Below are 10,127 nucleotides of genomic sequence, written 5' to 3'. Positions count from 1 at the left end.
AACTGCAACCAGAATGAGGAGAAAAGTCTCTCTCTCTCTCTCTCTCTCTCTTCCAGGCCTGACCATACATGATGCGGAAGATCTCTGGTGCTATGACTGGCACCAGGACAGCAGGCTCTTGGGCTACAAGAACACAGCCAGAGTGGGGGAGGTAAGGGCACTGTGCCAGGGCATGACACAGCTCAGGGAGTGGGGCTGGCTGGGTTCCCTGCAGTGGATGCCTCCTGGAGACAGGAAAAGAGCCCACTCCTTATTTCCAGCTCAGAGTTCCTCATCCAGCAACCAGTGGGACACGCTGGTGCTAAAGGTCCCACACTGGGACTGGGCCAGGAGTCTCCGTGTTCTTGTCAGGCTGCAGGTTGGATTCCCCTTGAAGAAACCAAGGAGCTGCAGAGGCCATAGCCAGCAACTAGAGAAATCACTTAGCTGGGGGAAGAGACCTTTGGTCTGTCAGCTCCAACCCCCTCCCCCCGTAACAACACACGCACACTCCTCTAGCCGCTGAGGTGCAGGAGATCTCTCTGCTGGAAGCAAGACAGGGTCCCCTGTCATCTCTGTGCCCTGCACAGCAGAGTGGGCCTGCTCACACACATTAGAGATCCATTTCCAGCCCATCCTGGCCCCTGCCATAAATTGCCTTCCCGAAAGAGCCACTGGAGGCTTTGGTCCCTCAGCATCTGCCACCTTTTAATAAAGGGGCTTCCCTGAGCCCTGGGACCCTGAAAGCCTCCTAGGGAATGAAGTGCCTTGGCCACAGCAGCTCTCTTCCCCACCCTTTGGGGCACGAGATGCCATTGTACCGCCAGGACTTGGAGGCTGGCTCTGGGCAATCTGCTCGAGCCTCATGTCCTCTTGGTTTTAGGTCTTTGGAAAATTCTTCTCCGTCGGGCAGAGAAGATCCTTCGTACAGACAGCATTGCTGGCCATCCACGACCCCCTGCTGCGTGTCAGCCAGGCTGGGCTGGTGCTGGTCTACTCCCTCCTGGGAGAAGCCCAGCAACTGATGGGGGACACAGTAAGCAGCTGCATTCGACTCAGAAGCTTGGGGTGGGGCCCAGGGCCTCCTTCCCATCCTCTCGCCATTCGCTGGCCTGGTAGCAAGGAGCCTAGTGGGGACTTCTGGCCTTCATTGACTTCTGTTCTTCAGATGTGGTGCTCTGCTATCACTCCTGGGAAGGACAGTTGAGTCCCCTAAGTGCCCTCTGGGAACCTTTCCGGCCCCACAGAGCTGCACCCATTTCCCCATGGCCTAGTGTCCATGTCACCCGAGCCACCATCGAGAGTTGCTCCCATCCCTGGCATCCTGGGAGGCCAAGGACTGACTGGTGATGGTGACTGACTGAGGCACATGGGCGTGGGAAGCTGGTCTTGCTGCTGGTAGGGCTGGACCCACTCTCGAGAGATTGGGAGGATTCAGTCGTCAGGGGCTGCTGACCTGTCCCGTTCCCCAGGGCTGCCATCCTGTGGTTTCAGGTTTTGGCACTGGGGTGTCTTGGGGAAAGGTCTCAAGCTCTCCCCATCCCACTTCACTGCTGCCAGAATCCCTCCCTCCCCCCGCCACCCTTCTAGAGCCCCCTCTCTGCCCTACCTGGATGGGGATGGAGGTGGGGGTGGAGGAGAGGGTTCTCCGAACTTGAGCGGTGTCCCCAGGTGGGTTGGAGGTGGAACAGCTGTCAGGGGCACTGATCTGGAAGTGGCGGGAGCTCACCCGACAAGGAGGGGGGTTGGCACTGGAGGTCACTAGAGAGGACAGCAAGCCTCCGTCCTGGGGGTCAGGAGGGTGAATCCACCACTCAGACATGAGCAGCTGCTGGGTGGAAATGATGGCGCTGGTTCCAGGTGCCCTTCATCCTCCCTGATTCCTGGGGAGTGTCTCAGTCTCTGACATGTTCTCGTTCCCCTGCAGGAGGAGGATGTCACAGCCAAGGTCATGGGCCAGCTTCACATCATCCGGCACTTGCACCGGATGCCCGACGCGCTGCAAGGGCTGTGGCTCATCTGATGCTCTTCAAGGTTCCCCTCCCTGTTCAGCAAGTCCCGCTCCCTGCTGCAGGTACTGCTGTGTCTCACTGTAAATGGGGGGCTAGTGGAAGCGGAAATGGAGGCCCCTGGCACTCACAGAAACTCTCTCCTCTCTGTGGAGCTGTGTCCTTCCCTCGGCCCCCCAAATTCCTTCATCTGGGGCAGGAGCTCTTTCCCTCACACCCATATCCCTCCCCTCTTTCCTTGATCTCACCCCCATCCCATTCCCCGTGCTCCCAGGCAGAGATCTTCCTGCCCCATATGGCGCAGAAGGACCTTTGTGTCAGGGCTACAGACTGTCTGCCCAACTGAAGCTCAGGAAGCTCCACATTTGAGGAGGTGAGGATGGGACAGAGGCTCCGGGCTAGCTTCATCTCCTGCCCTTTATTCTTCCTTTGGCCCTTCTCTGGGCTCTCAGAGTCTGACATGAAGAGGAGCCTACTCCCTGCATGTCTTCTAGGCCCTGGCATATGTGACAGCCTCCCAGATGGGTGCAGTCAGAAGCTGAAGCACCTCAGGGAGCAGTGGGGACAGGTCCCTTATCCTAGGAAGCCAAGCAGTGGTAGTTCTCAAAGAGGCTGAGAGGGAAGAGCCCGCTCCCTCTTGGAGGTAAGAGCCATTGACTTCTTTGGGCAAAATGGGTTTCTTGGGGGAGAAATGGGATCCCTGCTGCATAGCCTGGCTGGGAGCTTCCCCCATCCCTGGGACAGAGACATCTTCATCAATGTGCCACCCTTGTTTTTTTCCAAGCAAGAGGCTCCCTAGAGAACTCCTCCTCAAACCTGTTCTCCTGGGAGCGTTTCTGGGAGGAGGCTCCCGTCCCTCAGTCTCCAACTCCATCATGCAGTCTCTTTCACCTAACATCTCCGCTCTCCAGCTCCACTTCCCGCAGCAGGACAAATGGACCTTCAGCTCCTAGAGAACAGACTCTGACCTCCTTCTGATCAGCAATGGGGTTTCACCATCCCCTCAGCAAACCTGTCAGCCGGGCTGCAGCGGATTGGAAGGAGGAGGGTATCTAACAGGGTGGCTTGGCCTATGGCTGCCTAGCCTGGGGCTAAGCCAAATGATGACCAAGTGAGCCCCACCGGAGAGGAAAGAAGGGAAAACAGCAGCAAAAGTCCAGAAGCAGAGTGAGCTGTTCAGTAGATGGCTTTGGGCCAAACCCTGGAGTCCAGGGTAGGACTGGCTTCTCTCACCGTCCCTACGGAAGGGGACATAGAAGACCATAGAAACCCAAGAAGGGCAGGCCGAATCGAAATCAGGCTGAGGAAGAACTCCCCACGAGGGTGGAAGGCCTTGTTTCTGTTCAAGACATTTTGGGACTTTGTTTGCAAGGAGCACGACCCAGGAAGGAGTGGAGTAAAGAACAGTCACCTGGTTGGAGGGCTGAGTTCCCAGCCGACAAACTGCAAGAGTGAGTATCAGCGGGGTTGCTAGCCCAGCGAGAAAGCAATGACACGAGGCCTGGCCAGCATCTAGCGGTGAGTGAACTCTGGTACACACCCAAAGTGGCTGTGTCTGGAGCCCTGTGTAGGCTCTTCTGTGGCAAGTTCCCATGGGTCAGTGGGGCCGGAATCTCTCCTGCTCCTTTGGTCTCTTTGGGCTTCCCACGAGATGTCTGGTGAACTGCCCTTGGACTCTGGGCCCAGCACCGCTCAGAAATTATTCATTACCTTCAGAGAGACAGGGCACAGCTCAGCCTGTTGGGTAGGCTGGAGACTCACACTTCACTGGAACACACAACACTGAGGTGGTTTGGGAAGCATAGTAACAAAGAAGAGATTTAAGTGATACTAAGCAAGAGAAAGAGACACATTTCAAAGAGACACACAAAACACAACACACTTTGTAGTGACTAAAATTGAATCTTAATAAGTCACAATGTTTATCTTAGCAGTTTCCAGACTAACATCTCAGCTTTCCTAACAGACCTTCTTTGATGTCCCTGTAGGGTAGAAAACTTCTCTGTCGAATCCGCTGATTTGATTGCTTCGTCTTCTGGTTTCAGAGCCTCTGTTCTCCTTCTGGGGTGCCTGGACCCTGATTGTAAAAGTCTCTGGCCCAGCCTCTTACACAGATGTGTGCTGCAGCCAGCCCAGCGCAGGGAGCAGTGGGGACAGATGATCTCCTCCTGTCAGACCAAGCAACAGGGGTCCCCTTGAGGCTTAGATGGAAGCTCCCAGGCATCTCCTGGAGGTAAGAACCGTCCACTCTTCTGGACACTTGGGGCTGTTGCAACAAAGAGGGGGCTCCTGTTCCATAGCCTATTTGTCCTCATGACTATGTTTTTTTCTTCTCAGAGGATGCATCCGGGACCCTGGAGACTGTTTCGTACAGGAGGTTTGAGTGGGGAGAGATCACTCACTGTCCTGACCCATGGGTCATTAACCCCGGTCTGCAGGGTTCCTGGGAGCAGCCACCCTCCAGCACGCCACCTGGAAGCCTACGAAAAACTGCTTACCTAGGACTGACGAAGTCCAGACCCAGTTTGAGGCTCCTATTGGCAGAGTCCCAGAGCAGCTAATCGGCCCCCGGGACCTCCTTAAACCAGCAGCAAGAAGAAGAAGCTGTCTGAACAGCCGAGCTCCTCCCCGGCTCTGGACCGTGTGTTGGCTGTTCCTGCTCCCACTCCCGAGGCTTGATTTCCTGGCATCCGGACTCAGGGTGACTCACCTGACTTGAGGTTCTGAACACAATTTGGTCTTTTGCTTCTGCTCTTCCAGTGTCCTGACCCAGCTGACTCTCGACTCCTGTCTTGTGAGTGTGGACTCTGCCTCTGACCACTAGGTCTGGCTGCCCATGACCCGGCCATGACAATGACTTTTCGACAATTCCTCCAATGCCCTTTTCTGCTCTCCAGCTCTGCTCTCCCAGCAAGACACACCTATGCCTTGGCTCCCAGAGTGCTGCTTGCCTGCTAGTCAAGGGCTCAGGGGGAGTGCTTGTCTTGCCCCCTCCCCCACCACAGCTGCTTGTCCTCGGGGACTCTCCCTAGCGCAGAGGAGAATCCGTCCTGGCAGCAATTCAGGAAGTCACAGAAGGGACGGTCTGCTCAGCTCCCTCTGCAATGCCACTGCCCGAGACCATTACGAGTGGGTGCCCAGTGACTGCGCCGGCAGCTCCTTGAGAGACTCCTGGGGGCAGGGTAGTCGTGTTTCACGGTGACCGTGGGAAGCCATGCGAAGAGGGCGGCATTGAGGAGACTCTCCTGCTGTCCCAAAGGGTTTCTGTTCTCCTGCACGGTCAGACCGTGGGGCCAGGTTGGAGAATGGGGAAGAGCTGGTTGGTGATGAGTCGGAGGATTCACCATACAGGTGGCAGCAGCTGCAGATCCTGGAGTCCCTGTGGTCGGGTTACCATGCGTCCGGAGTTTCCCGGACATGTCTGGCTTTTGGGGTTTTCAATCGCCCTCTGGGAGGAATTTGTAAAATTCTGAAAAGGTCCAGGATTTCCCTCCCAATGCAGCACTCTGGGGGCGGAGGGGGAGCTGCACGCTCTGCGGGGGAGCACGGCACTGTGTCTGGCTCCGCACCCCAGACACACTGCTCTGAGCAGCAGGGTACGGGGGCTGGGGGGGCTGGAGAAGGGGCATGGGGTCCCAAGGGACAGTCAGGGGACAGGGAGCAGGAGGGGTTGGATGGGTGAGGGGTTCTGGGGGGAGCCTGTCAGAGGGTGAGCATATGAAGAGGGGTCGGGGGAGTCAAGGGACAGGGAGCGGGGGGGGGGGGGGGTTGGACAGGGCAGAGGTTCGGGGGGGCAGTCAGGGGCAGGGAGCAGGGGGGAATAGATGGGTTGGGGGTTCTGTGGGGGCAGTCAGGGGACAGGGAGTGGTTGGTTGGGTGTGGGAGAGCCGGAGGTCTGTCAGGGGGCGGGGGTGCGGATAGGGGGCAGGGCAGTCAGGGGACAGGTAGGGGGTGGAGTTCTAGGGGGGCAGTTAGGGTGGAGGGGGCAGCTGGAGACAGGGAGACGGAAGGTTTAGATAGAGGGCAGGGTCCTGGGAGGGGGCGATCAGGGGACAAGGAGCAGAGGGTGTTGGATGGGTTGGTGGTTCTGTGGGGGGCAGTCAGGGGGCAGGAAGTGGGAGGGAGTAGATAGGGGGCAGGGCTACAACTCCCCCCCCACCCTCGGAGTGTCCTCTTTTTTGAAAGTTCAAATATGGTAACCCTACCCTATGGGCCCAGCCGCCACTCCTGAGAGTTCAGGCGAACCTCCCCCTGTTCTCAGGGAGTCTTTGGCTTTGGCGGCTGGGCCTGCCTGCTGAGACAGAGGAGTCAGTGTTTCCATCCGGCTGCTCAGGTGCCAATGCAGACACCCAAAGACGTGAAGAATGGAAGCGAAAGAGCAAAGCTGGACCCTGCGCTGAGCTCCTGCCATCAAGTGAGCCCAGCCTGGGAGAGAGGAGGGAAAGCTCCAAGGTGGCTGGTGGCTGCAGGAATCCAGGGGAGGAGAAATAAATAATTCATAATGAATCCTACGGGCTTTGTCTTGTGTGGTGAAGGGTTTCAAATGGGTCTAGTTACGATCACATTCAACTTTACAATCGCTGTGTCTCATTGAAGGGCAGGTCTAGAAAGGTCAGAGGTCATTCGAGGAGCTTCAAGTCTCCGATTCTGTCCCTATTGCCTGCTTTGACCAGCTGATCTCAACCCAACACCTCCCTCAGGTGGTCGCAGTGGTGAGCTCTTTCCCTCTTTTTCTGGATTCGCCGCCAGCATGGGGACAGGATACATGTGGCCAAGGAAATGGAGAGGCATGGGGGTCACGTGCACAGGCATGCAGATAACTTGCAGAGTTGCCTGTTCATGCAGTTCCTATGGGGGAACTACGGTAGGGTACCGTGCACTCCGGGGCACCATTTCCAATTTTGATAGTGGTGGGGAGGATAATTTCACCCTGATTCCAGGGGCTACTTAGGCACCTGAAAACTCTAGTGTTTTGACAGATAACTTAGCAATGAGCTGACAGGAACACTTGCCAGACTGCTTTCCGGGGAAGACAGCTATAAGAATGGATCCAGGGAATGGTTCTGTATCTCTGAGCTGTTTGGACACTTTCAGGGAACATTCCCGATGCGAGACAGAGATCCCCAAAGTTATCCTGGGTAACCCTGAGAGACTTATGGAAAACTAGCAGATCCCACATCTCTGCTGTCGCTTTGCACGGACAAACTCGGACTGTCCGAACCTGTTCATGTATTTTACCTGCTTTAACCTCTCAAGAACTTTCACATATAAAAGAAAGAAAAGACGTAGTTACACCGATATACGGCCGTAGCGTAAACCCGACCTCAGAGTTGTCCCATTGAAATGGAATTATTCACAGCAGTAATTAAAGTTAAACATGCATGTAAGTGTTTCCAGGACCAAGGAAACCTGGCCCAAACAATGCATCACGAAAAGTAAACTCATCTTGTTATACAATAATAGAGCTGGTTCAAAAGGGTTTTACACTGACAATGCAACCTTTTAACTAAAAATGCCACTTTGGATTACATTGATCATTTGAAAAAAGTTCCCTCTTTAAAAAAAACATTTTGGATTTCTCTGCCCACTTGAGAGAGAACATGGAGTTTTTCCCACCAAAACGAAACAAAAATTTGATAATGAAAAACATTTCCAAATAAGTTTGAAGAATATGGGGGGAAGGGGGGAGGAAGTGGTTTCTTCTTCAATTTTCATGACCCTCCCCACCCCCGCCATTTTTCACCAGTTCTAATTATGAATAAATATCTGTCTGTCCATGAATGATAAATATGTCTGCTCCTGAAACATTTACAAACAATGGCTCTCATCAGGAGCAGTGAGGTCACATTACGTAGAGAAACACCCAGGCCTGCAGGGTTCACATTCTCCAAGACATAAACCGCCCCAGGACGGGAATGTCACACACAACACAGCGTGACTGGCCCGGGTTGGTTAGGTGCATGTTTTGCTGTTGCTGTCAAATTGTGCTGTTTTGAGGGGCGGGGGGAGTTATATTTGAAAGGAGTTCTTCATCCTCTCCCACTCTCATCCAGGGGTGCCGGAACAGGGGAGACCAGGGCCCACCACTTTTTACTGGCCATAAGTGTGAGCGACTGGATGATGGGGGAGAGAAGGGAGGGGCGGGGGGCAGTGTTTTGGGGGCAAGGGGCGGCATGAAGTGGGAGCTCAGGGAGAAAGGTGGTGTGAAGGGGGGCCTCAGGGAAAGGGGTGCTTTGAGGGGGCAGGACCTCGAGGAGAAGGGGTGGCACAGGGGCTGGGCCACAGTTTGGGTGCCAGCAGCCCCCCCGACTTTTAGGAAGCTTTTGCCCATCCTGCCCTCATCCTTGCAGTAAGAAAACTTTGAGCAACAAGGAGACTTAGAGACCCACAATATAACTGCCAAAATCCTCACCTGCCCCTCGAGCTGGGCAAACAGAATTTTTTGGTCCCTGGCAATTCCAAAAAAGAGATGGAAAAAAACTGGTTTCAGGTTGAACAAAATTAACATTTTTCCAAATTTTTGATGAACCAAAAAGCTTTAAAAAAAAAAAAAAGACCCAGGAACATTTCAAGGGTTGTAACTTTTTGAATTTTTAAAATAAAATTGAAGGACATTTTTAAACAAAAAATTGTTTCAAACTGAAAAATCAAAATGGTTTGTTTGGAAAGCGTCTAAACGAAATGCTTCGACTTTTTAAGAACTGTGGGGAGGGTCTGGACGTGGACAATTCAGCAGACCGGATACGAATTCGCAATCAGGTCTCCTTCCCCATTCTCCAGGGCTGGGTCTCGATTCCTGTTTCTGGTTCCCTGGGCCTGGTCCCCGTCCCTGTCACACACTGCGGGGAGCTTAGATTCCTGGGAATCCTGCCGACTTCCAGGCTGCGGGGAGGGATGAGTCAGCAGCTTCCTGAAGACGAGTTGCGAGTAGGCAAACACTTTCCCTCTACCTTTCCAAAACCCACATAGGTATAGTAAGACTATCACCCCCACCACTGCCACCACTCCACGCACCATGAGACGATTCCAGGACGCTGACTCTGAAACAAAAGCGAGAGAAAGGCCCCATGGCTAAGGGAGTCCGTTAAATCATCCCACTGCTGCCATGAGGATCCCAGAAGATGAAGACGTTCCTGGGATACAGGATGAGCTGAGCTGAGTCATGTGCACATGGGCACCACTCAGAGCAGCGGGAATGAGATCTCCAGGCTCATTATCCCCATCGGCCAACCTGACGCAGGGAGAAAGGTGAGCCCGGCAAAGCAGCCCCTGTTCCAGAGTCTGGAAACTGTGATTTTTAAGATGCTCCATGATGGGATCCCTCAAGTCTTAAGTTTAGAGGGGACGGTTAGGATCATCTCCTTCAGCATCTCCTGAAGCGTGGGGAAGGGCTAGCCATAGATTCATAGATTCATAGATTCATAGATATTTAGGTCAGAAGGGACCATTATGATCATCTAGTCCGACCTCCTGCACAACGCAGGCCACAGAATTTCACCCACCACTCCTAAAAAAGATCTCACACCTATATCTGTGCTATTGAAGTCCTCAAATTGTAGTTTGAAGACCTCAAGGAGCAGAGAATCCTCCAGCAAGTGACCCGTGCCCCATGCTACAGAGGAAGGCGAAAAACCTCCAGGGCCTTCCAATCTGCCCTGGAGGAAAATTCCTTCCCGACCCCAAATATGGCGATCAGCTAAACCCTGAGCATATGGGCAAGATTCATCAGCCAGATACTACAGAAAATTCTTTCCCGGGTAACTTGGATCTTACCCCATCTAAAAACCCATCACAGGCCATTGGGCCTATTTACCATGAATATTTAATTACCAAAACCATGTTATCCCATCATACCATCTCCTCCATAAACTTATCGAGTTTAATCTTAAAGCAAGATAGATCTTTTGCCCCCACTACTTCCCTCGGAAGGCTATTCCAAAACTTCACTCCTCTGATGGTTAGAAACCTTCGTCTAATTTCTAATCTAAATTTCCTAGTGGCCAGTTTATATCCATTTGTTCTTGTGTCCACATTGGTACTGAGTTTAAATAATTCCTCTCCCTCTCTGGTATTTATCCCTCTGATATATTTATAGAGAGCAATCATATCTCCCCTCAACCTTCTTTTAGTTAGGCTAAA

Source organism: Lepidochelys kempii, chromosome 14, assembly GCF_965140265.1.
Source record: "Lepidochelys kempii isolate rLepKem1 chromosome 14, rLepKem1.hap2, whole genome shotgun sequence".
NCBI lineage: Eukaryota > Metazoa > Chordata > Testudines > Cheloniidae > Lepidochelys > Lepidochelys kempii.
Note: the sequence above shows the minus strand (reverse complement) of the source record.